A 13188-nucleotide genomic window follows, 5' to 3' on the forward strand; every position below is an offset into this window, starting at 1 on the left:
ATCATCATCATCAGCAGCAGCAGCAGCTCCTCCGCCCTCCACCCGCCGCCCTGCGCAGCTCCGCGCTCCACACACGAAACCAGCCGCTTCTCAAGCCCGTTTCTACACGTCCACTTCAGTCATTCATTCATTCATTCATTCCTCGCTTATTTCTCCGCTGGATGCTTCCCACCGGCCTTTGCTTCTCTATTATATCCATTTCTGTACTAGTCTATGTTTTATTGTCTTTCCCCAGTGCGTGTTATGCGTGGGTGACCGTGGGCTTTATTAATACTACACTATGCGTTTTGCGTTTACTACATTGTCTTGTTTTTTTTCTTCATTTTGCTCTATATTCACTAGTCAAAATATCTCAGTATGAAAACGGAGAGTCTCTGCTGTCCAAGGTGCTGAGAGATTTCTCTCTCACACACACACACACACACACAGCGGAGCTATTTCGCCAAATGTAAATGTATTAACTCATATAAATCATATATTTTAAAACGTGATGTTGCCTCACCCCCGATAGTCTAATTAGGAAATAATTATCATTATTACCTTCCACAAAGTAGCTTCATTGAGTTGTGTGTGTAAATATTAAAAGTATATCTAACATTATATATAATAATGTTTTCTAAAAAGAAAATAGTTAAATCATTTCTAAATACATGATTTTTTTTTATATATTTGTACTGAAATGTTTCCGCATTCTGTTATTTTAATTTGAACAAATTATAAAGAAGTCAGTTAGAGCCATTTAACACTTTATTTAAATTAATTACAAAAGCATAAAACAACATCAAAACTCAGTTAAATTACACAGAATACAAATTATTTTATGGCTGTATGGACTGAAAAGAATTTATTTATTTTACAATCCACTGCAGGCATTAAATAAAAATGTTGCCATTGGGTTGCTGCACACAGAGTTCCATCTTTCCTTTCTTCGCCCATCAGGCTGTTGAAATGGAAGTTGTGCCACGACTCCCCCGTGCCATCCGTCCGGCTCTGAGCGGGTCTTCACACCTGGAACAGAAACCAGAATCAGAACTGAGTTCCCACCCAGGGCCTCTGCGTTGGAGCGGGTTCGATTAGACGATTACACAGGTCCATAATATCCATATAAATAACCAGGATAAAGTGAAAAATGGACATAAATGGGTCACAGGATGAGGAAGGAGAGTCCTGGCAGGAATGTTCCAGAAGCAACAAACCTTCACGCTACGTAAAGCACGTCATGAGTATACAGGCGCTGCTCACAGGGTCCGAATTTCTCCAGCACGTGGTCAGCTGATTGTATTACGCCATTTATAACTTTTTCCAACAAAAATCTGATCGATTTTAACGTTTCCCAGCAATTTATTCATAATTACAGGCAGAACGCGGGGGAAAGGCGATCAATCTTTTATTCCTTAAACGGGGCCTTTGCAAACAGCGTGTCGGCTCTTTTCTCAATGTTCAAATATTATACATAGTGGCTCCTGTGGGCTTTTATCCCCCCGGGGGAGCGGCTGAAACTCTTTCTCTGTCCATTTCCACTCATTCACCCATGCACGCTCTCCCTTCTCTCCCTCCGGCCACACAATGCCAGACTTGTTCTTTTTTCCTTTTTGTTGTTCCCTGATATCTTTTTTTTTTCCCGACTGAACTCACTCTTTAGACTGCATGCAGCTTATGCAAATGAGCCGCCTTTTATTCGCCACCTTCCTCCCGGAGCTCCAAAGAGGCCTCAAGGAAGGAAAAAACATGCTCTCTCTCTCTCTTTCTTTCTATAGTAGACTCTCAATCACTAGTTCAAACACACACACACACACACACACAGTAGAATCACAGAGCTAAGCTGCTGCAGCCTGTTTACACTGGTCTACAGTAAAATGGCGCGCCTTCTCAGGTGCCACACACCAGCTGAGGCCGTGTGTGGCGCGGGGGGGTTTCCAGACTGGGGTGACGTTAGACGGCTGTAACTGGCTAGACTGGAGCTCTGGGGGGACCAGTCTGGGTCTGAATGGAGGTGGCGATGGTGGAAGGGGAGGGGGGGGGGGTCCCTGGTCCTACAGTGAAGGGGCGCCTGATGAATCGAAAGCACTCCCTCGGCGCTGACATTCCCAGGATCCGTGCCCGCGCCCGGCCGCAGGGGGGCTGACGTCTCTAGACAGCCCTGACAGCTCGGCCTTTTCACTGGTGCATCGCTGAAGTGGCCCGCCTCTCTCCCCTAGCAACCTCCACATGGGTCAGAGGGCAAACCCCCCCCAACGCCCCAACCGCCTCCACGGGACAGGCTTCAGACTCTGTCTCCGACTGGCCAGAGTCCAGATGCCTCTGGAGCCTTGAACTTGAACTTGTGTTGGAACACAAGTTATATTTAGAAATATATATATTTTTATAAGCGGGGTTCCCTCAGTTCTTCAAACCCCGTCTGAAGACCATCTCCACAATCAGCTTCACGGCATTCTTGATTTTGAACAAGCCAAAGCGAAAGTTTCCACGATGGAGGGCTTGAGCCTGCGAGGAGGAGCAGGAGAAGAAAGCAGGTCACACTCCAGATTCCGGAGACCTCCTTTCGCTCCACACTCGCTGTGATTATATATGACAGATGTATTAAAAGCTCAGCCGTCTAATTCTGTTCTACTTTCATTCGCGTCGAGGGGACCCCTGGCTGCGGCTCCTCGCACAGACAGACATAATCTGAAAAGCCCGGGATGGAGGGACTTCTTTATGTCTTCCTCCGAGATTCTTAGGGACAGGCTTTGTGATAGATTAGTCTCGGACAAAGTTGCATTAGGGAACCCAGATTAGGCCTGACCTACATTGGATCTCTTGCGTGGCCCCGGGGTTAGCGGCTGGGGACAGTCTCATGTTTCAGATCTGGAGGATCTTCAACATTGTCCTCACTTCAAGTGGGGAGGCAGCACAGGACACTATTGATCGTCCGACGCGCTGAAACCACACAATTGAACTTCAGTTCAGACGACAGTTGTCCTCTTGTCACCACCAACCCAGATTAGAAATTCGGAGAGAGTGGTGGAGGATTTCAACCTTGGATTAAAAAGGACATCTGTCCAAAAGTGTCTACATGCAGCTTTAATTAAGAAATCGAAGACGATGATGTATGAAAATGCAACACCAGCTACACGGAACTGCACACACACATGAACCAAGAAATGTATTCATCAAAATCACTTTAAACAACCCAACACTGACATTGCTAAAAGAACGCACTACACCTCGTAATAACGAACGCAGAATAAAGGATTTCCTGTCCTTTATTAATAATGCTTAATTGATGCTGAATAGAAGACTGCATTTCAATAATATTACAGCAGTAATGTCAATCCCAATTATAATATTGGAAGCAGTGGTGGCCTGGCGGGTAATGAAGTGAACCCATAATCAGAAGGTTGCCGGTTCGACTCCTGAACCACCAAGGTGCCACTGAGCAAAGCACCGTCCCCACACGCTGCTCCCCGGGCTCCTGTCATGGCTGCCCACTGCTCACCAAGGGTGATGGTTAAAAGCAGAGGACACATTTCGTTGTGTGCACCGTGTGATGTGCTGCAGTGTATCACAATGTCAGTCACTTCACCTTAATAATGTTTAATTGATTAGATGGGTATATTTTTACTGTACAATACGCTGTGGAGGGAAGGGGTGGTAGTACACTTGCCTATGAACCAGAAGACCCAGGTTCAAATCCAACTTACTACCATTGTGTCCCTGAGCAAGACACTTATCCCCAAGTTGCTCTACTGTAAATACTGATTGTAAGTCGCTCTGGATAAGGGCGTCTGATAAATGTTGTAAATGTTAAATGTAAATGGATGCATTTCGACGTCCATTCGTCAGCAGGCTGGACCTGAGACACGCTCGATCCAGAACCTCGTCCTGGCCCCGGTGCTGGTGGAGAAGAGCCCGGGCCGCGGGAAAACATGGCGTTTCTTCACCCGCCACCATCACGCCCTGCGATTTACGATTCATACAACGAAAAAGGCCAAAAGAGAGTAAAATCCTGACGCGCCGTAACTCTGCGCGTCGGGCCAATTATCGGCCGAGAGGCGACTTGACTACGAGCCTTCGGACTCCCGGCATTCAACGCGCGGCCAAGTGGCCCCCGAGCATTCAGCGCGGGCCCTGGGAACGCACACGACACCCCGGTTCCATGACTTTAATTAGCCCGCGGACTAATTAGCATGATCGGGTGGCACGTCGAGCGTCCCGGCGCGTACGGTCGCATGCGTGCGCCACACACAGACACACGCACGGCCCACAAAGGCCGCGTCTGCTCCGGGGTTCCCACCCTGCCCCCCTGAAGGGTCCCGCGCCTCGCACCGGCGCTGACAATAGTGGGAAAAAGCGGGGCTCTTTGTGAGGAGGGTGGAGGATAATGGGATGGGATGGGATGGGGGGGGGGGGGGGGGGGGGGGTCACACCGCGCTCCGTTCATTAACGAGCGGGACGCAGCTGCGCAGACGGTCACGTGTCGGCGCCGAGCGCCGTTCCGGTCGGGGCGCGCGCTCCCGCGCCGGTGCACGCGCGCCGATCCGGAGACCGGAATTCTTTGCAACTCGCTGGAAACAATCCACAAACAAATGTTGACATTCACATTCAGTATTTTCAGCATCAGCAAATATGTAGTCTTTTTTTTTTTTTTTTCGTAAAGTCACGTCCACAAACATGCACGGACTGTTTTCTGCGAGTTGCAAATAATTAAGTCCAACAAAAGCTTCCATAACCGGCCGGCGTTTATACTTCTACTTCTACTCGCCACGTTTCTTTGTGTAATTTGGAGCGATTCTCGGATCTAACTGGGTTCCCTTTGCACACACAAAAAAAAGAAAAACCCCTGAACTTATTTCCCTGAATTAATCTCTACCTGCCCAGATATGGCCGCATTTCATTCATGGGAAAAAAATATTATTTCGAAAAATACATTTTAATTTTTTTTTACATGTTGCATGAGCTGTGTGTGTGTGCGTGTGTGTGTGTGTGTGCGTGTGTGTGCATTAAGCATAGCAACACTGTGCAAGAAGAAGACTTCGATCCCATTCCACCAGGCCATGCTACGTGACAACAGCCAGCACTGTGGCCACGGATTTCACACGGCGAGGGACGTCAGGCTGCTTCTAAACGGTTTAATAACAACGTCATTTCCTGCTCTGAGCACGGACACTAAATATATTCACAGATTACGCTTAGTCTTCCGAAAAGGGTTTGAATGTGTGAATCGCTGCATGTATTCTGCTTGTGAAAATCCCACAAATTATTGATCAACGAATCAAATATGAACTGCTGTGTTTTCCAAAAAAATATTTTTGAAAAAAACATTTCTGTGAAATTGGAACTCCAGTTGTATTTAAATTACAAGTATTATCAGGTGTGTGTTACATAAAACCAGTTGGGTTTTTTTTATGTCTCACACACTCATTTTTCATCTGCCATAAAATGCTTCTCCGAATGAACAAATTGCAGCATCTTACCCCCCCCCCCCCCCCACACACACACACACATACAACCTCTAAACTGCACACACTCACACAGACACATTTATACACACACACACACATGCTCACCTAATTTAGATTTTCTGATTGCACACGTTAGAAAATATGGTTAATATTCAATGGCAGACAACATTTTGGCATATTTGTATGGGGTTCTGCTGGGTGAATGTGACATGCTGTAAATGGCTCTAAATACTGGTGACAGTATTTGGTGGATGAAATGCAAACCGTTTTAACATATTGGTCCAAAATACACAGAAGACACTAGCACCGCTCGTCCCCTTTGATGTTCTGTATTTGGCATATATCCCTGCCACAATCTAAATCGTTGTTAAAAAATAATAAATTACTGGAGACAGCGGAAGTCGCCCAGGGTACGAGACCTTTGTGGTTTTTATCGCGGAGAAGCCGACCTTCCGCCTGAATTTGCACGTATATCTAAATGTTAAATGTATTGGGCGAAATGGATACCGCATGTAAATCCCATCATGTACAAACAAAGTTTTGTCTTCTGCTTGTTTGCAATAGAATGGGGGGACTTCTAGAAAACTCCAATTAACACACTGGGGACAAAAGGTACATTTTTAGTAGAATCGGCTATAAGACGAAATAACGCCTGGGCGCGGCAGTGTAGAAGAGAGCTGATTGCCACCGTTGCCTTATGGGTGAATACTAATTCACGCCTACCGTGGCTGATGTTAGACGAGACGCGAGGCGCTGTGTTCCACGCAGTCGGTGCCAGCTCCTTTATAACACCCCCCCACGTGCCCCCAAACCCTCACTGCTAATTAGCGACATCGGAACGGCAGGAAATTGAAAGGCTGCGGAGCCTACAGTGGGCAGAAAGGAAATGGAAGCCCCCGCCGCCCGATACCCCGCCCAGCACTGGAAGACAAGACCATGATGCAACTCACCTCGAGTGCCAGCCGGTCCAGCCATCTTAGATGCTCCGGCAGGATCTCGACACTAAAATGGCCTCCCTTCCTGTGCCCACCTCGCAGGGTCTTTGTCCCTTCGTTGGCACAGGCAAGGCTCCGCTTGTCTCCCATGGGGGTCACAGATGGCACTAGAGGCTCATGGGTAAGAGCGGTGGGGGAAGGGGCTGCGGCAATTAAAGACGAAGGGCGACGTTTCCTCCCGCCATTTCTCCTGCCTTCGCGTTGCCCCTCGGCTGCTCCTCCGCGGCGCCATGTTGCAACGTCGCTGTGAGGGGAGAGAACGTGTGAAAAAGCCAAACATTCAAAACAAACTCGTTGTTGTTCTTCCTCCTTTTTTTTCCTCTTTCGGCCAACCTGGTACCATGGCAACTGAATTTGATTTCTCGGCACCGGATCATTCATTTCACTCCCGCCGCCAGTGTAATTATAATCTGGAGGAAAAAAAAACTCCACCCCCCCCCCCCCCCACCCCCCTTCACTCTGTTTACTGTGGAATTGCACGTGCAGATCATTCAGAAATTAAAAGCTTTTACAGTGACTTTATTACCTAGTATGCAGCGCACGAGATTTTACATTTATGACATTTCCGGTGTGGTCTGCACAGTCAAACGTATAAGAATTTGAAGCCATAAGGCTCCTCTAACCTCACATTTTATACAATTCAAATATCGGTTTCCTTCTACATATTATCATAATTACACTCTGGCTATTGTGCATCTATATTTTGGTCATGTTATATTTTGCTTTATTTACTACCTGGGGCTCGGCTATGTGCTGCAGATGCACATACAACAAATAAACTTCAACTTGAAACATGATTTACTTTCATTCTTGAGAATTAAAATGGCATGAAAGCATTTTTCCCCTGAACGCTGCATTTACACAAAAGGTTTGCGCGAAACAGCGGCTCTGCAAACGTAAGGTTTATTAAAAAAGATTGTTGGCGGACTTGCAAATGGAGACCTCCAGACACAAGCTCAGCGGGTGCCAGAAATCATTGCTTTTTATTTTCAGAAGCCACCGGGTCCACAAGAACGGCGGGCCGGTTTATGCCGAGGCGCATTCCACAGGCCCAAAGCTGCTCCAGCATTATCCAGACAAGAAGCCCTCATCTGTCTGACTGGTTCGTTCCTTGCATTCAGCGTGTACTGGTCATTAACTTTGCCGGTAACGCTGTGCCTGTGCACTATATGCCTTTTATTGTGGATTCCCCGTTTTAGATTTCTCTAGAGACAAGCTAAAATAAAGAATAAGAGCTTCATAAATCCTGTAAAATAATGACAATGTCGGTTTTGTAGGCCTCGGCCATTCATAATCGTGACACAAACAGATTATTCACATTCAACAAACTGGGGGGGGGGAGAGAAAGGGAGGGAAGGTGGCAGGACGACAGTTGAGAGGTCGCCAAGAGCTGGGTAGCGCCGATCCCAGCGGGCAGCGCGTTTAATATTCAGCACCACGATTTGGCCGGGAGCTGATGAACAGCTCCCGGTGTGGCCGGTCTCTGGTCGACTGTGACCCCAAAAAAAAAGAGGCTAAATTTACCCTTCATAACGACACAGATGCACCGCTGACCCCCGCTACGTTTGCCCACGTTGTGGTCCCTCGAGAACCAGTGAGGTAAACTACTGGATTTGTTTAGTCCCACAAGTGCAATGAGGTAAATACCATGTTTTTATCTAAAACACGTATGAATTTAACCACGCAGTCCCACGGTGTGTGTTTTCATGTGTGCATCTTCCACTAGGTGCAAAGGTGCGTGTTGGCAGGCCCTGGCGCCCAGACCTTACCTTTAGGTGGGCAGAGCTGGCAAATTCGGCTCGCGCGCAACGTGAGAATAATTCCTACTTTCGGTTATCTAGCTTTATGACAGATTTTAACACTCATACAGCTAGATAACCAAAGATAGAAACCAACCCCGACTCCTCTCCACAACACGAGTGCTGCACCGCGTGCGGCCCGTCCCGCATCTGCAACAGAGGCGTGGGATTAACAAGGGGATTATTATTAACCAAGGCCGCCCTTTTTGGGGTGAATGCTGGGAAAACTGGTCGGCAAAAGAGGCGACGGCGCAGGCAGTGGCACTTCTGTGAAGTTAATCGCTGTGAAGCGTGCTACTAAAGCAATACAACACAACTGACCAACACAAAGAAATAAACTGGACTAAGCAAGTACTTAAGACTTTCATTTTATGGTGCTTTGGAAAAAGAAGACACAGTTGAAGTGTGTCAGCCATCATACGCATACACACTATAATAAAATGTGTGTGTGTGTGTGTGTGTGTATATATGTTTGTGTATGTACTCTTTGAATTCAGATACTCGTGAATTCAAACAGAAGTGATCTGAAGCTTGTAGGCCCATCTGATCACGATTAATCTTTTCTGCATGTAAATTCTGAGTTTAATATTGCCAGCCTTATCATAATGTCTTATTATTATTGGAAACAGGATGCTACTACTAATAAAGACAATAATAATACACTCTGGTGAGCATTAACATTTAACCTCGTGAAGCGCATCACAAAAATGTGGAAATGTGATTTTTAACAATCAAAATAATCTAAAAAAGGAGACAAAACTGTATTAATGAATTTGTGTAAAATGCCAAAAAGAAAACAGAGCTGCACTTTTTAGGCCTAAGCATTTATTACCCAGAAGCTTTCAAATCTTTGTTCTTATTTATGCTTTTAATTTTGGCTGTACCCAGCACTGGTCTGATCGAAACATTTATTACAATAACTAGTTTCTGTTTTTGGTTCGTTTTGTTGCTCATTAGAGCAGGGGCTGCATTTCGGCTAGAATGCAGATGGAATAAGGACTAGAATTGATCATTTCTTAGTTCGAAAGGATGCACTATTTCAATAAAAAAAAACACGCAAACCATCACCAGAAGTTTCTGCAGACAGATTTCTCATTATTCGCATTATTATTTTTTTTGCAAAACTTTTAAATTAGCGACTAGTGTTCAAGATAGTGACTCGAGATGACTTTTCACGCGGGCCGCGTTATAACGTCTTACGACGGTCCTGACATCATGCACGGTCGGGACAAAGGTTCCACCGTCACCTCGCCCCACTCCACGCCTTCACCGTGGACTTCATTTCATATTTCACGCGGCTTTAAAACGCGGATAACGGAACCGCGGCACGCCACCATCGCGCCTACCGACGACGCAATAAACGAAGCGTTCGATGTACTTACTTTAAAAAAAAAAGGCCGAGGGCGGGCGTGAATATTCCTCGTGGGAAAGAGCAGCGGACGACGTGGACGTTTATCCGGATCCTCGCGTTACGGGCGTCCGAGCTCCCGCAGCCCGGGCTCTTCACTGCTCCAGCCGGGCTGCTGGTGCCCAGACTCGCCCGCAGTGACGTCATTCCTCCTCCGACGCGCCGTCTGACCAATCGGAGAGCGCGGGTGGGGGGAATGGGATGGGATGACACGATTATTGTCATATCTGGGTTTTTTTTTTTTATTCTTGCTTTATCTTGCAGCATTAAAACAGTAATCGTTCATTTCTGATGGGGTATCCCTGAAAATAAACCCCTATTATTAATACCGCTATAATAATTATGAAATGACTAAATACTTAATGAAATAAAGGAGTCCCTGTGGCGTGTCCTGTGTAAAAAGTTCCTATGTTGCGTTACCTTATGCTCCACGTGCACATATACAGAATCCAGCAAGTATTTTCTATTGGACAGCAACAATGATCATTCTGCATCATTATTTCTTTGTTTGTTCGTTTTATTATCTAGCTATTTAACGGTAATAATAATAACAGAAATAACAACAACATTTAGTTTAACCTTTGCTGAAGACGAATGCCTTGTAGCCTAAATGCAAATGATGTCCACGTATGTGAATAAGGTGTGTTTTACATATGCTACAAAATTACAATCGCCAAGAACGGCGATTACTACAGTGATAATTAGATGCAACCTAAGCTACATGTTGGAATTCCTCTCATTATAAGCGTTCAGCAGCTTTCATTATCTTACGAATTGGAAGAAATGCATGTTGGGGGCTGGTGGCAGGAGGCTCTGAATGAAAAGGACAGAATCGTTCACGACTGAGGTCGTTTTGAAGCTCCTCGGCCCCCCGTCGGTTCTGTTAGGATGTAATTATTATGTGTTTATTTTATTATTATTTATCATTATTATAAGGCTCTGCGGTCGCGTGTTTCCAGCGCCGTCTGGATTTGACCGGAAAAATCGCCTCCGCGGTCAACTCTTTAACAATACCGCCCCCTGCTGTCCACTTTGTCACTCGAAAATAGAAAAAAACGCGCTCTTATAAATAACAAATACATAGGCAAAAGGAACTCATTTTAACCAGCCTCACAACTAACTACCTAGAATAGAATACAACAGGAAAAAGTCAGTTTTTTTCTAATTTGTGAAGAGAACGTTCTGCATCAACACGTGTTAAATTTCACATGCCAATGCCACGTGGTAGTGCTTTGTCGTCTCAGAAGACAACACTTTCATTATTTTATTTACAGGTTCACTCCTCAAAAGGGCGCAATTAGCAATTTTCGATGAAATACTACCCTTTATGTCGAAAGACAGATGGTGATTGAATAATTATCCTTGACAGATGGCCGAAAACAAAATGTGAAATTAAAAAAATATGAAGCTTTTCGTAAGGTTCACATTCCACCTTAAGCATGGCAGGGCCGACTGCAGTGCTGCTATCTCGCCTGTAGGGGGCTACATTTTGCGGAAATTATTAAGATAAGATAAGATAAGATAGTCCTAGAATAGAAAAAATAAAAATAAAAAATATGTCAGTATATACATAAAAGATATATTTGTGAGATTTTACATGTGTACAGAGTGGGTATATATACAGACATTGCACTTAAGAGAAATGGAGATGTTGTACTGGATGTGTGTGTTTGTGAGCTCAGCTGTTGGCAGGAAAGACCATCTGAATCTCTTCGTCCCACATCACGGGGTGCTGCAGCCTGCCTCAGTACTCATGTACTTTTCAGCTCATTTACTCCTTTGCGTTCTTCTCAATGTTTAACTGAGAAAAGTTATAGTAGAGTTGAATCTAGCCTTCTAGACTGAGGAAGTTTAGGCTTAAATGTGTTGGTTCTTACTTATGTTTTTTGAACATTTTTAAAAGCATGTTTTCCCACAAAGCTTTAAAAATTTAGTGACTCCGCCCATCAACATGCCCATATTGAACCATACAGTGGGCCCATTTCTGAGTGGTCTCTGTGAGGGGCAAGGACCATCCCTGATTTACCCACGGTCATGACAAAAATCTTGAATGCACAGGCTTAAATTCACAGGTCACAGTATATAGTGTTCAATTTAACACGTCAAACTTACCGGCTGGTTGGTGTTGGGATAATTTAATTTAACATGTACTTCACTATTTGGGGTGATTTAGAAAAAATGATGTTGCGTAACCCACAATTGCTGATGCACTAGACACTGTACTAGTATGAAGTTGGCCAGTCTTTAATGCTGTTTTAACCAGTGGGTTAACAGTGGATTATTGTGTTTGAATGTGAGACTAATTGTTGCTGATGAAGTTTCTCATATTAGATTATGAAGAGACATTTCCAGCTAGCAGAGTCCTTTACAATATGAACAAATATTGGACTAGAGTTCTGACCCATTGGATGTGCACCAATCAATTGTTTCATTCCATAAAACTTCCATAAAACACTTCCAAACGTCCACTTCCAAATGTAATAAGTTGGCGTTACGTCCTTTGGGCCGTAGAGTGGTTTGGGGGTGCTCTGTGTTTGGTGTTCGCTGGGTTGAGATTAGACTTGATGTATCTGCCTACCTATTCCCTCATCATCAGTCAGCCAAGGACTCATCAGACAGGAGCACTTAAGGACAACTCCAGCCGCCAGACGGGGCCAATGTGGAGCCGGAGGAGGATAGAGAGGAGAGTTTCCAAGTGTTGAGTTAGAGAAAAGCCTTTGTTCATTAGAGTGGTCTCTCCTCACTATAAATAAAAGCACAATATTTCACTTCGGCCTGGTACGTGTGTATTCCCGCCTCACACATCTCTCTCCTTTGCCTTCAACATAATTGCATTGTGCCAAGCAGGTGATAAGTGATAATAGTTTTAATAGTTTTAAGTGACAGGCAGCAGGTCATATGACTTCTACTCATAGTCATAATTTGTCAAAAACAAACAAACGAAAAAACTAGTAAATTTGATGCAACACACGGTTATCTGCCTTGGATATCTGCACACAATGACAGCAACCGATAAAAATGTTCTCTTGTGGATTTAATGTAGCGAGTAAAAAACTTTTTATTTCAAACAACCAGCATTTCTGAAATGGTTTAAGTCACTCCCCCTGCCGGGGAAAAAGCGACACTGCACTCGGCTGAGCAGCAATTAAAGTGGAACGTGGAAATTCGGCCTACAATCGAGTTTCAGCAGGCATTGTGCGTAAGGTAGTCGAAGGGGAAGGCTGGGAACTCGACGCACGTTAACGCAGGGGTTCATGTTTGCGACCAGAAAAGGAGCGACCGCGGCAGGACTCGAACCTGCAATCTTCTGATCCGAAGTCAGACGCCTTATCCATTAGGCCACGCGGCCTGCCGTGTCGACGCTGCACCGCACCCGTCATGAACACGGACAAATTTAAATTCCACACAATTGTTAAGAGGTTGTGGGTCAGTGCTTCCTGTTCTGAAGTTTGTACAATTTTGGAGTCCTTTTTGTTTATTTATTTTTTTGTTCGAAGCCACGGTATGTTGACACGAAACGGCCAGAAATTAAGCCGAGCGAC

At 45.1% G+C, this 13188-nt stretch overlaps 1 long non-coding RNA gene and 1 other non-coding gene across 2 annotated transcripts; both read right to left on the minus strand.

Moving 5' to 3' along the window:
- Window positions 1–729: 729 nt before the first annotated feature.
- Window positions 730–8372, minus strand: LOC114766505 (uncharacterized). Its single transcript, XR_003742815.1, has 3 exons — window positions 8209–8372; window positions 6395–6683; window positions 730–1008 (listed from the first exon to the last, which is right to left on the minus strand). It is a non-coding gene; the product is annotated as an uncharacterized LOC114766505 (long non-coding RNA).
- A 4550-nt stretch (window positions 8373–12922) lies between these two features.
- Window positions 12923–12995, minus strand: trnar-ucg (transfer RNA arginine (anticodon UCG)). Its single transcript has one exon. It is a non-coding gene; the product is annotated as a tRNA-Arg (tRNA).
- Window positions 12996–13188: the final 193 nt, after the last annotated feature.

Source organism: Denticeps clupeoides, chromosome 17 (genome assembly GCF_900700375.1).
Source record: "Denticeps clupeoides chromosome 17, fDenClu1.1, whole genome shotgun sequence".
Classification (NCBI taxonomy): Eukaryota; Metazoa; Chordata; class Actinopteri; order Clupeiformes; family Denticipitidae; genus Denticeps; species Denticeps clupeoides.